The sequence below is a fragment of the Atractosteus spatula genome, chromosome 24 (genome assembly GCF_055471065.1).
Source record: "Atractosteus spatula isolate fAtrSpa1 chromosome 24, fAtrSpa1.hap1, whole genome shotgun sequence".
Lineage (NCBI taxonomy): Eukaryota > Metazoa > Chordata > Actinopteri > Semionotiformes > Lepisosteidae > Atractosteus > Atractosteus spatula.
In genome coordinates, this window is record NC_142729.1 from 7,976,740 (window position 1) to 7,996,072 (window position 19,333).

The 19,333-nt window shown below is 41.0% G+C and overlaps 1 pseudogene; it reads left to right on the forward strand.

The window, feature by feature from the left end:
* The window catches only part of LOC148815849 (uncharacterized), a 55,826-nt pseudogene that overhangs the window by 6,852 nt on the left and 29,641 nt on the right, over positions 1-19,333 (forward strand).

The window sequence follows — 19,333 nt, forward strand, 5'->3', positions numbered from 1 at the left end:
TGCTTCTTCAATCCACTAATTTTTTCGCAGGTTCCCTCACAGTACGATGGACCCACTCTAACTGGTGAATCAAATTGGTAAAGCAGGGGTTCCCAAACGTTTTGGGTCAATGCCTCCCTTGACCTGTCATATTTTCAACATGCCTCCCCTGTGTCAAAAATAAGTTCTATGGCAGTGCAATACTTTACAAAATATTATACATTTGAAAAGGAAATGATGGGTTAAAATAAAAACAAAGTTAATCCAATTTTTATTAGTTTTAATCATTTTCAAAACCAATAGACTTGATCAAAATAGTAAAACTACTTGGCAACACATTTTATTGAAATTATTTGAATGTGCAAGCAATTTGAAAAAAATAAAAAATAGTCAACATCTTGGTAAAATGACTAACTAAAAATGTAAACATCTAACATCAATGTTTTTTAAAAAAGGTGGAGAAATACAATGTATTTTTGTTTGTGCCTCTTAATGGCTAAGTGGGCTTGTTTAATAAATTATGTTAACATAATTCACCAAAGAATTGGTAGCATACTGGGTAGCATTTTTGGAATGGCAATGTGTATCTCCTTCTCAACATTGACTCTTGATCTGAACTTGGATTTGATAACCGCAAGTGCTGAAAACCCAGCTTCACAAAGACAGGATATTGCAAAGGGAAGCAGAATTCAAAGAGCTCTGTTGCTTATTCCTTGGTACTTTAATAGTATGAGATTTTTTGCATTGTGCTACTTGGTACGCTACTTTCTATGATGATAAAAGAACTTTCCTGGGGACTGTAGTTTGGTTAGAAAAAGCAGCTTTTTGTTCAGTCATTAAACTTGCACGAAAAATACTCATGAGGCTTTCTTATTAAACTACTGTGAACAGTTTCCAATTGATATTTTAATTTATTGGGGAGTATGCTCTCAACAGCCAACACTTTCAGGCAGACAACACACTGAGGACATTCTTTAGTGTCCACAATTGTGCATGTGAAACCGAAATTCAAAAAAATGTCGTCATACTTTCTGTACTTGCATTTCTGTTTCTCTTTAGAACTAGGCTTCATGTTCTTCACGTTTTTTACTCACAATTTAAAAACCTCTCAATTGTGATCATGTAATAAAAAACTCACTAAATGTCCACTCATAGAAAACACTTGTGGCCAGTGTCATGTGACACAATCTAGCTAGATAGTGCGACTCGCACATTGTGTGTGCACAAGCAGCGGATTTTGCTCGTAATAAAATTTTTGTCTGGCGATACCTGAGATGCACCTGACCGACAATGGCGTCTCTCCTAGGTGGCGCAATGCACAATTTGGAATCAGTGTGGTAAAACGTTTGTGCGCCATCTAACGGCATGAATAATGAAATGTAAGAAAAAACAGCACCAAACAAAATGGAATATGGCGAATATTGACTAATTTATTTTTGACCTAGGGCCTGTTAAAACTGGCTGGTTGGCAGATCTGGCCTGCGGGCCGTAGTTTGCCCACAGGTGATCTAAACTGTTTTTTTATAGCTTTTAAAGTCAAACAAAAAGTTTCTCAAATTAAACACAGAGTTTGTGTTATTCTGCTTTATATGGTCAGGTATTTTGCATACATGCAGTAGCTTTTGAATAGTAATTATTGCGTTATGAACTCGCTACACCTGGGATCTGCTTTATTCAAACTAAGGTTTCCAAAAATGCAACAAGCTACCAGATATTGTAAAAGATGTGAAAAGTTTCACAAATCCCAACCTTTAAAATGCCTGTGGTTTGAAGCCTCTCATTGTTTGCAAGGTTATTGACATCTGAAGCATCTTGTCTCATAAATAGGTGTTTTAATAAGAAAGCAAAGGTTATGAAAACTGGAGAAAACAAATGACCCTGAAACAAATGCAAGAAGTTTGAAATTATTCTTTATTATTAATAATAAATTAATATTGTTAATAATGATCAGATACATTATTATAGTTCAGTTTCAGTGTTTGTTTTATACCACTTTGTTATTCTCGATTATAATTTTAATATATACAGTACAGTTTCATTGTAATACTTGTTGTTAAGGCTTGTATTAAATTGCGCCACTGGAAATAATGACAGCAAGTATTCATAGAACAGGTTAAAACATTATAGCTTTTTATAAAATATATAAACTTAATATACTGTAGTATATTGTCAGAACCTTTCCAAAATAACCACAGTAAGTGACCGAATTAAAGAGTTTGATGCATAAAATGTTGATGAAGAAAGTGCAATACTGTTGTAAATTTCTTTAATTTAAGCTACCGCTATCAGTCAAATACAGTATACAGATGCAGCCATTCAAAGTGCGTGGCACAAACACGTACTGCGAGCATTTGGCTACATCATCGCGCGTCCTAACGCATCATACCACGGTACGTGATTCGTTGACCGACAGGGGCACTCGTGGTGCGTTGGTCAGTCATAGAAAGATTTAAATGTCTTTACTGTGCCTGTTTTAGTATTGAATATTCATATGGAATTTTACCACTGAAGGGAAAATCTTAGTAGCTGAGCATAAACTGAATAGGAGCATAACGCGTGTGAAGGTCATAAATGATATTAATTTTGGAACATAAACATACAGTTTTACAGTACAGTATGTAAACTGTATATGGCTGGTCTCGGTACTTTAAAGAAAAAATACACACCAGTATTCCATTTCTCCCTAAACATTTTAAGCATCGAAGTCTTTAACTAACATGTGAAATAACGTGTATAAAAAGTGGTAGTTTTAAGCTTTTCTGCGAATACGCTCGATACCGGAGTAAACAAGCATACTTTTAGAATTTGATTAATAGGGAATATAATATGGAATCGCGTATCTAAAGAAATCAATAACGATATAATTATATTCATATACTGCAACACAATAGTATATGCTGTACAATGTCTATTGATACTGTATGTGTAGGGCTGTTTCACCACACCTCATGTGAGTGGTGTGGTGGTCTAAGTGCTGGATCTATAAGCAACAGGTCAGCTGTTCAAATCCAGCTGGTGCCATGACTTTTCTTTTCTTTGAATAAATAAAATAGCAATATTATGGACAATTAATTGACTTTTTATATTTCTAAATATCACAACATGTTCGATTCGAAGTAATTTTTTAATAACAATGAATAGTCACCTTCTTTCCTTCTGACAACGGTTCCTGCTTCTGCTTCCTGCTTCTATCGTGACCGGGGTAAAGTAAGCTTGAAGTTCGAAAATGATTTTGGCACGCCTGTAGCGTTTTCACGAAACCTCTTAGAGTTACAAAAACACTTGCTTTGTGTATAAAATACATTGTGAATGCTTTCTGAGCCTTTACGTTTTTGTTTTTATTACATTTTTTGACCAAGCATGAATATTCTTTTGTCCATATCTTCGCAATGGAAGCACAGAACGCCTTCAAACCAAATGCATTTTAAAGACCACGACTTATGGAAATTTCCACAGCCTGCGTGGAACCTGCGTAATTAAGCACTAACTGGAACCCTGGGGAATACTATTCAATACAACTTCGTGCGAAAAACCCGTATATGACCATAGGAAGCATAACAGCGCAGTCTCCAATTACCCAGACTGTAAGCACAGGAATAAATCTTTGTTTGATTTCTGAAACCCTTCCTTTACGTCCTGTTTTCATTCAGGTAAGGGTCAACTATATTCACAATACTACTGACAGCAGGAAGATTCAAATATTCTTTACTCAGCAGCTTATTAAAAACAGCTCCCATGATGTTCAAACCGACTTTTTACACAGAACACTGACACAGCTTTGCATTCTGAATCTCTTTTTATTGTGCTTTTATTTAATGTGGCACAATGCACTGGGATAGGGGTATTCTGTTCACAAACCAATAGCATTTAAACCACAGCATCCACAATGCTGCAAGTAAGTGTTTTGCACACTAAGCAGGTCTTCTGACTTTTCCCAGCTTTGTTTTGGGTTGTGGAGCCTTTCTTTATTTTTTTATGATTTGTTTGAAGATAACACGACAGGTAATATACTGGGAAAGGTGGGTCTTCTTCATGGCTCAATAGCATTTCAAGTACAACAGCCACACTGCTGAAACCAAGTGTTTTACACACCAGACAGCTCCCCTAACCTTATACAACCTTGCTGTGGCTGTGGCCCCTTTCTTTATTTTTTATGATTTTTTCAATATGGCACCATTAGACAGGCGGCACATGGGGATATGAAGGTGCTATTCACGAGTCAATAGCTCTTTAAGCACAACAGCCACAGTGCTGCAACCAGATGTTTTACACACCAGACAGCTCCCCTAACCTTATACAACCTTGCTTTGAGTTGTGGAACATTTCTATATTTTGTATGATTTTTTTACTGTAATCAAGTGTTGTGGTCACTAGGCAGGCCTCCTGACCTTTCACAGTCATGCTTTGTTGTGTGAAACTTTAATTCTCTTTTTAGGATTTTTTTAACATGGCAACTTCCACCGAGATGGGTGGGGGGTGGGGGGGGGGTGCTCTTCAATAGCTTTTTCATCTATACACACAAATGGATGTAACCAAGACACTCAGAACCAACAGAATCAACCTGAACTCATAGAAAAACAAGAATGCCCCCGAGACACCTGCACCCCCCTCCTGGACAACTCTGGTATCAACACCCCCAAACCCATCCATACCAGCTAACAAGACTCAGAATCGGTGCAACCCTCCAACCTGGACCAAGAGCAGGATGGGACAAGAACCTGCACCACACTACGTACACAGGTTTGTATTTTTTGGCTGAAGATGAAAATGTCTAACATAGATTTGTTTTAGTTCTAGCAAACAATAATAATAGTTGTTAAAATCCAAACACACATAATGAGATCACTCTCTGTCAGTATGTGTAACATTCTGGGTCTGGGCTACTCTGTATTTGGGCTGAAGAGAGTTCAACAACATTATTAAATGGACTGACATCATAATCTGACAAGAGACATTGTTTAGGGGAGACTTGACCACCCACTGTCCCCCTGGTATCATGAAGCTCATTGTCCCTTACCTTGCTGGACACTGCAGCTTTCAGCCAACTCTACTAATTCTCCGTCTTCAGTCAGCACTGCACTCCAACAGGGCTAAAGTGACATTAACCCTGTAGTGTGAAGGAGCCTGACACTTGTGGGCAGAACGTGGATTCTAGTGGCATCTAGCAGCACAGGCTTTGTAGGCACACCATGTCTTGATCTCTGTACAACCTCTAAAGTGTTGGGATCCACAGTTCAAATAAGATGAACCCTTCATGTTGACTTCATGTAATTGGGGTAATGACTTGCTGGTCCACTAGGTCAAATCCATCTCAGAACCCAAATGGACAAGGTTATTTTTTTTTTGTCAGTTCCCTCCCTCCTGTCGGACACACTTTCCCAGGTCTCAAGCAGATTTTCTTAATCAAAGTAAGCTTTTTCACTGGTAGGGTAGCAGAGGCAGCAGGTTCACTCTTTGAGTGCTCAAGTACTGTATTATACTACCTGTAACGAAATAAATTAGACAGCAGCTACTGGACCTCCTGTTGAAGAAACAGAATGTTAGTAACAAAGTTTGAGACCAACGTTTCTGTCTGCGTTCCTCGTAATGTCTAACTAAATATTCAAGTCAATTCAATTTCTTTTTATATAGCACCACGGTTCACAACATGGTTGCCCCAAGGCACTTAACAATGCAAGTAACCATATATTTTGTCAATACAGAACAGAAGACCAGAAGACAACAGAGGAGGGGAACCAAAAACTCCTTAGTAAGGAGAAAAAAAATTTCTAGGGGTCCAAGGTCAACTGTTGCCCAACCCCTTTGGGCATGCTAACATTATATAATTAAAAAAAGGAAATAAATGAATTATTCATCACGACCTCATATATCAGGATATCCTGCCCAGTAGACTAGATCCATGCTCTTCCCTTGTCTCCTGACTAAGGGAGTTATGGTCAGTCATCACTCACCTTTCAGCTCTGATCAGCCAGGACCTACTGGTTTGTATTCCTTCTATGAGGACACAGAACAGCGCCGTGCTGCTTCCATTCTGCCTCATCTCTAAAGGATCCTCTCTGTTTGGGGGTCTTAAATACTTACAGTTTCTACTCTAAGGGCCTGGACCTAGCATCAGTAAGCAAGTACTGCAGTCACGTGCTAGGCAGCTGAATACTATATATCTATATCTATACAATCGTAGTGATTAAGTAACACAAATCCCCAAAAACCCTACATTGTTTCATCTGTTTTTATTTAATTTTTTTTACTGCTTTTTGCTGCTTTTTTATTTCATTTTTTTGTTTATTTCAAGTGTTCTGTCTCTCTAGTTCCTCCTTCTGTTTAGTCACCTTATCTTTAAATTCACTCAAACCTTGGATCTTACTCCTTCATCCTTTTTATCAACCTCTGTTAATTTACTGATATCCTCCGTGTAGCGCAGATGTTTTCCTAGGATCAGCGCAGACTACAGTTTCTGATCACCCGAGGGACTGACCCTTCCATTCAGCATGCATTCTTTTGCATTCATCCTCTGCCACGTTCCTTTGCTCAACTTACAGTATATTTTAAATAGTTCATTATTATGGCTTAATGTGAACATAAAATGCCTCTTTCAGGTTTACATATGCATTAAGAAAATCTACATTTTGTAAATTGTAGCAAGGAGTAATCAGCAAACAATTTAACTTTAAATTCTGATTAAGAAAAATATTTCACACATACTGTACTGTGGTTGTAAAACCAAATTGTATCATACTGTATATAAAGAAAAGGAACAAGTAATAGGTTTATTCCATTGCTGAAAAGAGAAGAGTTTTTTCTGCTATGGGAGTTAAAAAACCCTTCTTTGAGAACAGAGACATGGAGATCAGTCTGATCATGGCCGTCTGAGGTGAAATGAGAAACCATGGGCTTGGAGAAATCTTTGATCTTCACAGCCCTAACATGTTCTCCTAGTGGTCTCCTAGTCTCCTTCCGGATTCCCCAATGTAGCTGGGCATTGTTTGCAGGAGATACAGTACATAACGTTGCTGGAGGTACAGGATGTCGTCTGGGTCAACCGGAATTGACCTGAGGGGTCCTGAATGAGCATGTTGTTAGATGTATTTGCAGGTAATGCAGTGAGTTCTGTTGCAGGGGAAGGTGCCTGGTAGGGATGATTGCCGAGTGCAGTCAAGGGAGATGTGAACCTGAAGTTTATGTAGATTGGGTGGTTGGCTGTATGAGAGGATTGGGCGGTTAGAAAAAAAGGGTACTGATGGAGGGATCGCCCTGTAAAATGGAATAGTTGTTAATAATGGTCCTGGAGATAAAAAGTGTGTTAGAGTGGTAGGGAAGCATCAAAAGAATGCAGTTGTGAGACCAGGAGTTCCTGATGATCCGAGGCTCTTCACGAGGGCTGTTTTTGGCCCGGGTGATGGCCCTATCGATAACATGGTTGGGGTATCCTCTGTTGATGAAAAAAGAATACATTTTGAGTGCTTGGTTCTGGAAATCCATGTTGTCACTGCAGAGTCGATGTAGCCTGACAAACTGTGAAAAGGGGAGATAGTTTTTGGTGTGAGTGGAATGAAAAGGAAATAGCTGTCTGAATCTGTGGGTTTGTAATAGACCGAGGATGAGAGTCGTGGACGGTTAACAGATAAATTTATGTCTAGAAATGGAAGAGCGGTGGAAGATATGTTAACTGCATATTAGAGGGATGTGTGAGGGACATGCAGGAAGTGCTCTAGCTGGTCATTAGAGCATGTAGCATCACCGACATAGTCATTGATGTATAATTAGCATTTAAATAACATTAAAATAAAGTGGTAAAAGCCAAAAAAATTGCTTATGAGAGAAAAAGGAGTTATCACAGATGACCTGGATGGCCCTGAAATCCAGCTGTTTGAGCACATAAATTATGAAGGAAAGGAAATGATCCTACAAAAGGAAACCAATCTTCATGAAATCTCACAAAGTGAAAGGTGGAGTCTGGGTGCTGTACGAACACATCCATCGCCAGGGATCCCAGCTCTTTTCCTTCCCTGGGGAAAATTATGTCCCAGTTATGTCATGTGCGCCCCTTGCTGCTGAAGAATTAGAAAGCATCATTCAACATACCCTTTCTGCAGCCGAATATGAACTGGAACCCTTTGGAAAGCATCAGGCTGCTGGCGGGGAAAGACTCACCTTGGGAGAACTGTTAAGACTTCAACATAATGAAACCAGACTGCAAATAATCATTTGATATATGTGTAAAGACATACATGTTAATTTCACAAATGTTATGTAACAAGGATGAATATTTTTTAGGATGAATATTTTTAGTTTTTTTTTTTTAAGTTTATGTTGGTCTTTTCAGCTAAAGTGATCAGTGCCAATAAACGTAAACTATAGCTTTGGAATTGTCACAGATCTACTACTAAACGTACATTATCAGAATTGGAGAGATTACTTGTCTGAATATAAGGTTACTATAGAGTCTGCTAGATCTACCTACTTCTCTCACATCATTGAAAATCACCAAAACAACCCCAGACATCTTTTCTCCACCATCAACAGACTACTCAAGCTAAACTCCCCCACTACACTGCCTGCCTCATCGTAACTTTGCAACACATTCTTAGATTTTTTTAGTTCTAAGATTGACAACATCCGGCATCACATTCTCTCCACTACGCATATCATTTCCAAACCCCCTCACTCCTCATCCAACTTCTCTGGTTCCCTTCTCTCCAGCTTCTCTCTTCTTGACTCAGCATCCCTCAATAAACTAGTTACATGCATGAAACCCACCACATCTATTTTAGATCCCATTCCCACCACTTTATTTCAGTCCTGTTTCTCTTCTCTCTGTCCCATTGTCCTCAATATTATAAATGAATCCATGAGCACTGGCATTGTACCAGTGGTCCTCAAAACTGCTCCCATTACCCCCATGCCAAAAAAGCCTAACATGGCTTTCGATAATCTTAACAATTTTCACCCCATCTCCAACTTACCCTTTCTTGCAAAAATTCTTGAACCTGCTGCCACAGGTTCAAGAAACAACCTTTTCGAACCCCTCCAATCTGGCTTCCATCAACTTCACAGCACAGAAACTGCCCTGGTCAAAGTCACTAACAATCTTCTAAAATTTTCTGATTCTGGTTCTCTTTCTATACTCATCCTTCTTGATCTCAGTGCTGCTTTTGACACTGTTGACCATAACATCCTACTTTCTCGTCTTGGGAATTTTGGAGTTTCTGACACTGCTCTCAGATGGTTCAAATCCTACCTCACTGATCTCTGTCATTTTGTCTCTTTTAATGGGTACAGGTCTGAAATTGGTCTTAAGTCTGGTGTTCCTCAGGGCTCAATACTGGGCCCCTTGCTTTTCAGCATTTACATGTTTCCACATTGGAAGACATTCGACTACATGTCACGATTATAGTCCCCCCTCCTTAAGGGTGCTCCAGCCCTTTCACTTTAGACTTAATTAGGTGCACCTGATCCCTTTTCCCAGCCCACCTTAAAAGCCAGGCGCTGATGCTCATCCTGGCTCTGCATCTGGTTTCCGCACCGTGCGAGTCCGGGACCTGGAAGCCCCTGGTCCCGTTAAGGTTTTAATCTCCGTTCCCGTTCCCTGTCCGCTGGATACGACCCGGTTCATGGTTTTAATTCCTAGTTTGGATGGATCACCTGGCTATGGACTTATTCTTGTGTTTTTGGATTCCCTCTATGGATTACTTTTGGATTGTTTGCCTCGGCCACACCTTCCCCGTGCACCAGCGCACTTTGGACACGCCCCCCTGTTTTCAGCCCCGTATTCCTGCATGACCTTTTCCTAGTGTTTCCCACTTCTTCGGATTGTGTCGTCCGCATAGGGTCCGGAAAGAACTGTTCGTTACACTACAGGAGTTGCTCTGTCTCATTAACAGGATCAGAACAATTGCAGAGCAATGGGAGGAAACAGAGCTTGGTTTGTACATCACTTTCAAATATTGAGCATTAAACATATTGATTTTAATTATTTTTAACTAAGCTTTTTAATATATATATATACATTATGTATTTAAGCATTTAAACTTCAAAGGCTTTGCAATTGAAATAATGTATTAAAGAAGTAATGCTAATAAACCTTATAGCCAACAGATAAAAATATTTCCCTTTTTCGTTTCGTTTTTAGAAACAAAACTCTGGTTGTGCAGTTAAGAGGGTCAGTTATTGTTATCAAGAAGATTAAGAAAGTCATATCTGGTCCAGCCACAGTGCCCACTGTGTTATATATGCAGGTGGCAGGTGTAGAACTGTGTTTTCTGATAGAGTATGATTAACATCTTATTTCTAAGATTGACTAATTTACTTCATCTGAAATTGCTTTAAAGGCAGAACTAAACGTTAAATACAACAGTGGGCAAAATATGTCAGTAAAAGTTCTGTAAACTGTGCACAATGATGCAGGACCAGATTCCAGTTCACATTTCTTCACAGACCTTCACTGTGTTTACAGCTCTTCTTGGCTAAAAGTATTTCTCTATCATGGAAAATAATTTGCATAGAAGAGACACTTTGCAATGACAGCACATGCTTCAGTGCTCTGGGAATGTTTATAGCTCTGTGAGTTTAGTGCTGCATGACTGAGAGCTGCCCTTCATGACAACACAACCCACAGCAACAATGACTTTAATCACCATCTTCATCTGGACACTTGTCATCTGTGCTCATGGTGAATAGAAATTAGATTAATGCATCTTAACATAGCACATTGTCAGGGGAAGGGTTGTTGAATTAGTTCCTCAAAGGATAAATTATGATGGTCCAGCTGCAATAGCACTTATGTGCAAGAGTGGAAGTTAGGTAGACAGTGCTCCCAAAACCAAATATATACAGTGTGAAATAATTGAAGACAAAACAAAAAAATGATAACACATCAAAGCTATGTTTAGAAAGTTCTAATCAAAAGGAATCACACCACACTCGGATCCTCTCTCCATTAACTCTTTCCCCTCTTAGCTTAAAGAGCCACCTAAACATGGTTAACTCTGCCCCATTGGAACATACCATTGTCTCTTAAAATTATTCACATTCATACTTCTCAAAATGAAAATTTGCCCCATAACAATTTTTGCTTATGACAATCGTGTACCAATAAGGTTAAAATAATACAAATGTCCTTGATTATAATCATAATTTATTAGAATTATATTCACTTCAATGGTGCTTCCCATTGCAGAAATGTCTGCATGCTCTCTTCAGCACAAGCAATACAAAGCCAGCCAGTGAGGAGAGTACAGGTTTGGACATCCCAAGCCACCGTGCCTGGAAGTTAGACACCCAGCATAACAAGAAGAAAAAAGACAGACAGACAAGAGCGGTTTTTAAACAACAGATAAGTACTGTACAAATAAATAAACAGAAAGTAACACTCATGTATGACTGATTTCTTTCTGGAATACTGGTTGAGGAGTAAAATGTAAGTGTGTTTGTGTGTGTATGAAATATGAAGCTGCTAGCCAAGCTATGATTGTGTACCCTCACGACTAGCCAGCAGTTACATATAATATAGTATATATAACAATCTGTACTCTGTAAACCAGTGCCTGTGGCTGATGACAGAGAGCTGATGGTGGAGTACCTAGTCTCTTGGGGCTGAAGTTTACAGCTCAAATACAAAATGGGTTGTTCCTCCCCTGCCTTCCCTTGAGAAACCACCGCTCTGAGGCCCACTGCAGAGACATCCCCTTGGACCAGAAGCCTCTTATGGAAATCTGGACTCCGAAGAACTGGGGCAGAGACAAGATCCTTGAGGGTTTTGAATGCCTTCTCACACTCATTTGTCCACACAACTGGATTTTTGGCTGCTTTGGTAGTGAGGTTAGTCAACGGTACGGCAATGGAGGCTAACTGAGGAATGAAATGTCTATACCACCCAACCAAACCCAGGAAAAATCTCACTTGTTTTTTGGTCTGGGGTCAAGGACTGTTCTAAAAGGCCTCCACCTTGTCCACTAGAGGACGAACTTCACCTTTACCCAGTTGGTAGCCCAAGTACCGGGCTTCTCCTATGGCCCACTCACATTTTCGGCTATTGAGTATTAATCCGGCACAATGTGTCTTCCCCAGGACCTGACAGAGATGTTGAAGGTGCTGCTCCCAGGTTTTGCTGAAAATGACCACATAATCTAGGTATGCAGCACTGTACACCTCACAACCCACAAGCACTCGGTTCATTAGCCTTTGGAACGTTGCAGGAGAACCATGCAATCCAAATGGCATCACAGTAAAATGGTATAAGCGTAGTGGCGTGTAAGTTCCAGGTGCTTCCTCCAAGGGTTCAAGGTCCTAATGAAGCTGGCAGACCCTATCTTCTCAAGGAGGTCATCAATACGTGGTTTTGAGCGTGTGTGTCTGGCACAGGTGTTGAGTTCTCGGGTCCATTATCCTGTGAAACCGCTGACGGTGCTGGGGTACGCTGTCATGTGCCGGTGTGGGAAGTCTCAGTCGCGGACTCCCTGTGGATGTCATGTTTCCTGATGTTGCTTCCAGAGCTTGAGGCACAATGCAGCTGTGGGCAGGACTTCTTGAAGGGAGGTTTTAAGCCCACACAATTCTTGCAAAAACCCCTCTTCTCTTCTTTGTTGCCCAGATAGGAAATCCTGGAGTAGAGCCTTCATCTCTGCCTGAGGTTGTGTCCTGTGTGTCTTGGCCGTGCTCCCAATTTCTCATATTGTTTTCTCTCATCATCATCACCTTCCTCTGATGAGGATACTGTGTCCTATGGCTCATCTGCTTTCAGATACCTTTGCTTGTGACCGAAGGCCTGTCCTCTTCTTCCCAGGATGCACTGCTTTGCGGCTGGCCATCCCACTGCTACCTCCAAACATCAGGTTAAGGGCTGAAGGAGTTGTTGAATTAGTTCCTCAATGCACAAAGTGAGGAGGTTTTGAAAGACAAAAAAAGTATTCTTTTCTAGCCCTCTCAGACATATTAACTTTATAAAATGATTTTATTTGTAATATATTTATTTGATGTTATTTTATTTCAGGTTCCAGTGGCCAGGTTATTGTGACTCAGACTCCATCAGTGACACCTGTTCTGTGTTCCAGCACAGACAGTAACTGCAAGTTGTACGATCAGCCACTCTGTGGATAACTGTTAATAAAGTAGCTCATGGATGATCTGTCTTGCTCAGTACTATCAGAAACCTGGAGAAGCTCCCAAACCCCTGAACTATGGGGCAATAATCCATCCATCTTGGATCCCAGAGCATTTCAGTGGCAGTGGGTCTGGAACAGCCTTTACACTGACCATCATTGAAGTCCAGGCTAAACATACTGGAAATTATTACTATCAGATTTACCACTATATTGATAGCAAGAATGTGTTCACACAGTGATACACATCTGTACAAAAACCTCCTTCAGCTCTACAGGGCCGTTCTGGCTCATCAACAAAACCTGAGAACAGTTGCAGAGCTGTGACAATTACACTGAACAGAGCTCAGTTTGTACATCATTTATACATATTTTATAATAAATACATAGGCAGACTTAGTAGATGTTTTTATATTTTTAAACTTAAAAGGCCAAAACATTGAAAATTACTAATAAAATAAATAATACCAATTAACATTTTAACCATTAAGTGCCATCAAAGGAAATATTTCAACACATTTGAGCATTTCTGAATGTCTGTTTTTATCCTGTGGTATGTATTGTTTATCAAGTTCCGATCCAGTCAACTATTTTTAAAGACAGAACTCATGAGCTATTATTAAAACAGAAGGATTGGTTTCTAAATGACATGTGAGATTGGACTGGATCTATTAGAATAACAAACTGATGAAGACAGCTTGGAGAGACTGAAACTATGGATATTTCTCCTTCTGATGTGTTTATCATCAAATAGAAACATAAGCAACAGAGAATGCAATTATTAATACAGACCACAAGAGGGAGACTGATCATGTTAGTGCAGTGGTTCTCAAACATTTTGGTACCAAGTACCACCCCTAATCCAACCAAGTCATCATCTCATAGGAACCCCAGAAATTCTCAATGACCAACATGAGCGCGAGTGCACACACACTCACACATACATATAATAAATATTATAATAATAAACTTTATTTGATATAGCGCCTTTAAAGGTGGCTTCTCAAAGTGTTTTACAGAAAAAAAAACATTAACAACAACTAATAAAAAAGCACCATTTCAATGAGAGGGGTGAGCCTGTTTAGTTGAGCAAAGCAGATGTGAATTAATTTTTCGAGCCTTGATACAATTCAAAACAGAGTCTAACAGATATTAAATCGTCAGGCATTTTCTTGACGGCAAAGGTCTCACAGTGGATGTTGTAATGCGTACATTAATTTCTGGAGCAACCTCTCTAATTTGTGCAACTACACCGCTACAGTATGTCGGCTTGTCATTGCTCTATCACCATCTGTACAAACTCAGACGCATTTTATCCAGTCGAGGCCATTCTCTTCGATAAATTCATTCAGAAGCTGAAATATGTGCTCTCCTGTAGTTCCTGTTGGTAGCGTCTTACAGAACAGAAAGTCCTCATAGGACGTACCCTCAAACTATCTAACGTTAACGAGCAAATTGGCCAAATTGAGTACAGACTTATCTAATTGCAGTGAAAAACATCTGCTCATCTTAACGCGCTCTATCAGTGTACTTTTGATATAATCCTTCATTTCAATAATTCTATGAATGACTGTGTCTTTCAGGGGGAGGGGGGCAGGAGGTCGAGCTGTTTAGTAACTTTTTCTCTACACATAATACGTGTCAGCTCTTTTACCAACAGTAAATAAGGTTCTTCAAAAATAGTGTATCTTACCTGCTTTAGCAATCCGCAAGCTTGCATTTTTCCACGTTTCCGTTTTTATTTCCGTATTTATTTAAAGTTTTTATTTAATGCGCATGGGAGCGAAACAAAGAGACGCTCGGTGTATTTTTCTCAAATTACAACAGTTCTTAAATATTTTTCTGTTATCACGCTTTCGTGTGCTCACAAGATGACCTACGTTCGTAGCACGTATTTCTATGCATTCCTGTGTTTACAACGTTGGCATTGTTCCAAAATCATGCACATTCTCCTTTCTCCCTATTTGCTGGAGATACAGTAGCTTTTTTTAAATACAATTGGTCACTTGCATCCGTAGCATGCATTCCTTTAGAGTGGTATAGAATTACAGAGTATCTCTTGTGTCCACTGAAGTATTAGCACGCACTGTATCGTAGTACGTAGGCTGCATATTTGACACGTATTAAAATACAAAATATGAAAACCCGTCCCAATTTTTCAGCGCACACGACACAGTTCCAGGGTCATTTGGTGTACCACCTGGCGGCACTCCACGTACCACTGCCGGTACGCGTACCACAGTTTGAGAACCACTGTGTTAGTGCATCTCCACTGTAGCAGTTTTGTTTTGATTAAGTCAATGAAACAGCCTTCATTACTACTACAGCTAAAGAATGTCTCTGCTCTAATAAGACACAGCTGGGGCAATTTATATAAGAGAAGACTGGATATTTCCCTGCTGGGAGAACAAGCCCAGACAACAGTAGCATCTCAATCCCACTGCTAACACACAGACAGACAGCAAATTGTCTTTCCTGCTGGGAGAACAAGCCCAGTCAGTCCTGACCTAGCCTCGGTACTGAGGGATAGTGAGATCAGGGTCTATCATTTAGAATGCACATTAAGGAGCAGTAGACTGAGCACAAAAGGGTGAAACAGAAGAGTTAGCTGAGCTAGAGTGTGTGTGGTACTGGCAAGTAGGCGGGCTTCCGGGCGTCCATCTTCCAAAGCTGAGCCCAGATTGGCAGGAACGTCTGGCTTTTATAGCATGGGGGGCAGGAACCGGAGGCAGGTGCAGGAGATAAGCACTAAACAAGGAAATGCTGGAGTGTCCTTAAGATGAGGGGTTTACAATCGTGACAAAACCCTCCACTTACTGGGATATTTGTGGGAATATGGCAGAATACAAGACAAAAGAAATTGTGTGAATACAGCAGTTGCCTTTACAGCAGTGAGTTATGGTAGTGTATGTTTCTGTCCAGAAAGCAGGCAGCTTTCTATGAGCAAGCTGAGTTGGTGTCACAACTGCTTATAATCCGTTTAACAGGAGAATGCTAGTGGATGTGTGCTGGAAAAGAGAAGCAATAAACGAATTTTGTAGTAATTCTATCCCAGTGAGAGGCCTGGTAAGAGCAGCAATCGCAGAGGGGACAAAGCATTAAGAGAAATCTGTAATTTTTAAAGAGCCTGTTCTGCATTGGAAATATTTTCCTGGAAGGAGCTGTGAGAATAATGAAAATGTGCCAGAGGGGACTTTGATGGTTAAAACAGACAGCCTACTGTAGTTTGAGAAAGAATAGGGCTGCCTGGATAGAGACATGTCTGCTGTGTGTGAGATTTATGTGAGTGAAATGTGAGTCAGTGTGTAAGATCAGAAGGTGAAGTGGAGGACGTGTGGAGTAATGGAAAGGTCCTTTCGGACAATTGGTCTCTAACTGACTCTAGGAAGATAGGATGTGAAAGAGTGTTGCTGGTAATTGAAGAGTCTTGTGTTGAAGGCATGCAGCGGTGACAGAAGCGAGGGCAACACTGATACATGCAGTTGAATTATGAGATGAAACATGGGGTTTGCAAGAGCTGAGTGAGGCAGTGAGGATTGTACAAGAGCTGAGTAAGTTATTATTGAGACCCAGACTAGTGGTGCAGGTGGAGGAGATGTCAATGGCTGCAGTGAGACACAAAGTCTGAGGACAGACTGGCAGAGAGTGAGCAGCCAACAGTCATCAAGACCTCTGCACAAGAGAGCAGGTGGATTCCTGTATGAACCTGAGGTGCATGAGAGACTCCAAGAGAGGGAGAACCAGGAGAAGCTCCATGTGAGAGAGGGAGCAGGAGGGTCCGGGAGATGAAAGTAGAGAACTGGAGTAGACCCCATGTGAGAAGTTTAGGAGCACGGAGGCTCCCAAACATAATAAGTCATTGAGGTGCAAATCAAGGGAAGTAGCAGCCTCTGTTGTTAGTGTGTCAGCCCGCCAGTAAGGTGAAGAAGGCAGTAAAGGTCCGACCAAACAAAAACAACCAAGTTGTGGGTGTTCCACTATTACTCCCCAAGGATTGATAGATAGATACTTTATTGATCCCATAAGGAAAATTGCAGTGCAACAGCAGCTTAACACAGTCAACACAGCACAGCGAATGATGTACAATAATAATACAACACATACAGTACAATCAGTACATTGAGAAGTGCACTAAGAAGAGTTACTCACAGTCCAGAACATGCAAAGAACAAACCAGAACAATACACAAAAAGTTGTATTGCACCACATAAATATAAATATAAATATAAATGTATTGCACAAGTCCCTGGCATATATTGTACAAAAACGGTTGTAAACGGAAAAACCCAATGTAGCAGACAGTTTACTGTTCAGTCCAAAAACAGGTCACTGTCAATGTTGCCTCTGCCCAGACGCAAAGTGGATGCGTTGAACAGGCAAGAATTACCTCCTGTAGCACTCCCTGTTGCACCGTGGATGGATCAGCCTATTGCTGAACGTGCTCTTCATTTCCACAAGCATGTCATAGAGGGGATGGGAGACATTGTCCATGATGGCCTCTAGTTTGGACACCATTCTTCTCTCAGCCACTACCTCCAGGGGGTCCAGGCCAGATCCAATGACAGAGCTTGCTCTTCTGATGAGCTTGTTCAACCTGTTAGAATCCCCTGCTCTAATCCCAAAGCCCCAGCATACCACCGCGTAGAAAATGGCGCTCACCACAACCAACTGATAGAACATATGTAGCATCTTACTACATACATTGAAGGACCTGAGCCTCCTCTAGAAGTAAAGTCGGGTCTGACTCTTCTTGTAGATGGCCTTGGAGTTCTTAGACCATTCTAGTCTATCGTCGATGTGCACTCCCAGGTACTTGTATGAGTCCACTATCTACACGCCAATCCCATGAATGTAGATAGGAATAGGTTGGACCCTTTTCCTCCTGAAATCTATCACCAGCTCCTGCGGATGGAGGAAGTGTTAGGCAGTTGCAGCTGCGAGGGCTTAGGGAGCGTGTGGCTGTGGGTGGGTGGGTGGTGAGCCACAGAGGACCCTGAATCAAACCTGTTAAAAAACTGGTTCAGCTCCTTGACCATCTCCAGGTTCCCCTCTTTTACACACTCAGCCTGTCTGAAGCCAGTGTTTTATCTCATGCTGCTCCATATGTCCCTCACCCTATTCCTTTGCAGCTTGTTTCTACCTTCCTCCTGTATGCATTCTTGCTCTCTCTTAACTTCTGCTTTAGTTCCCTTTGTGCACACTTGACCTCTTCCTTGTACCCCCTCCTAAAAGCTCTTTTCTTGTCATTCAGAAGAGCCTTCAGGTCACTGGTGATCCAGGGTTTGTTATTGGGAAAGCAGTGTATGTCTTTGGTGGGGATGGTGTTGTCAACGCAGAAGATAATGTAGTCAGTGACATAGTCCATCATGTTGTCTACGTCGTCCCCATGTGGTTCGCAAAGCACATCCCAGTCAGTAGCCTCCAAAGCACCACGTAGATCCTCCATAGCCTCCTGAGACCATCTCCTCACAGTCCTCATGGTCGCAAGTAGGCATGGACAATAGGCTTGTATAGTGGTGTAACCAGGACAAGGTTGTGATCTGATCTTCCAAGGGGGTGAGGGCTGTGGAACTATATGCATCTTTAGCATTGGCATATAATAAGTCCAGTGTTTTGTTTTCTCTGGTCAGGCACTTAACAAACTGATGGAAAGTAGGCAGAGTGGTGGAAATAGAGACATGATTAAAGTATAGTTTACAATTATATGATGAATGTTTAAAAACATATATCAATACATGACGTGATGACACTGTCCACCTGTATCAGCTCTGCAGCTGTTCTCAGGCTCAGTGCTCTGTGGTTCCTGTTGATGAGCCAGAGCAGCTCCTGTAGAGCTGAGGGAGGTTTCAATACAGACATGTATCACTGTGTGAGAGGAGTGCTAGTATATTGCACACAGTAATAATTTCTGTTTAAGAACTGGAGCAGTTCCTGTGCAGCTGAGGGGATTTTTGTACGGCTGTTTTTCACTGTGTGAACACAGGACCATTGTGTACACTCAAACAGTAATAATCTCCTGCATCTTCAGGCTGGACTCCTGTGATGGTCAGAGTGAAGTCAGACCCAGATCCACTGCCACTGAAACGCTCTGGAATCCCAGACAGACGGACTGTTGCACCACAGATCAGGCTTTTGGGAGCTTCTCCAGGTTTTTGATGGTGCCAAGTGAGACAGGGGCGACTTGAACCACCACAAGTACAGGAACCCACAGAACTGCTGGTCTTACAGCTCAAAGTGACCGTCTGTGCTGGGAGAAC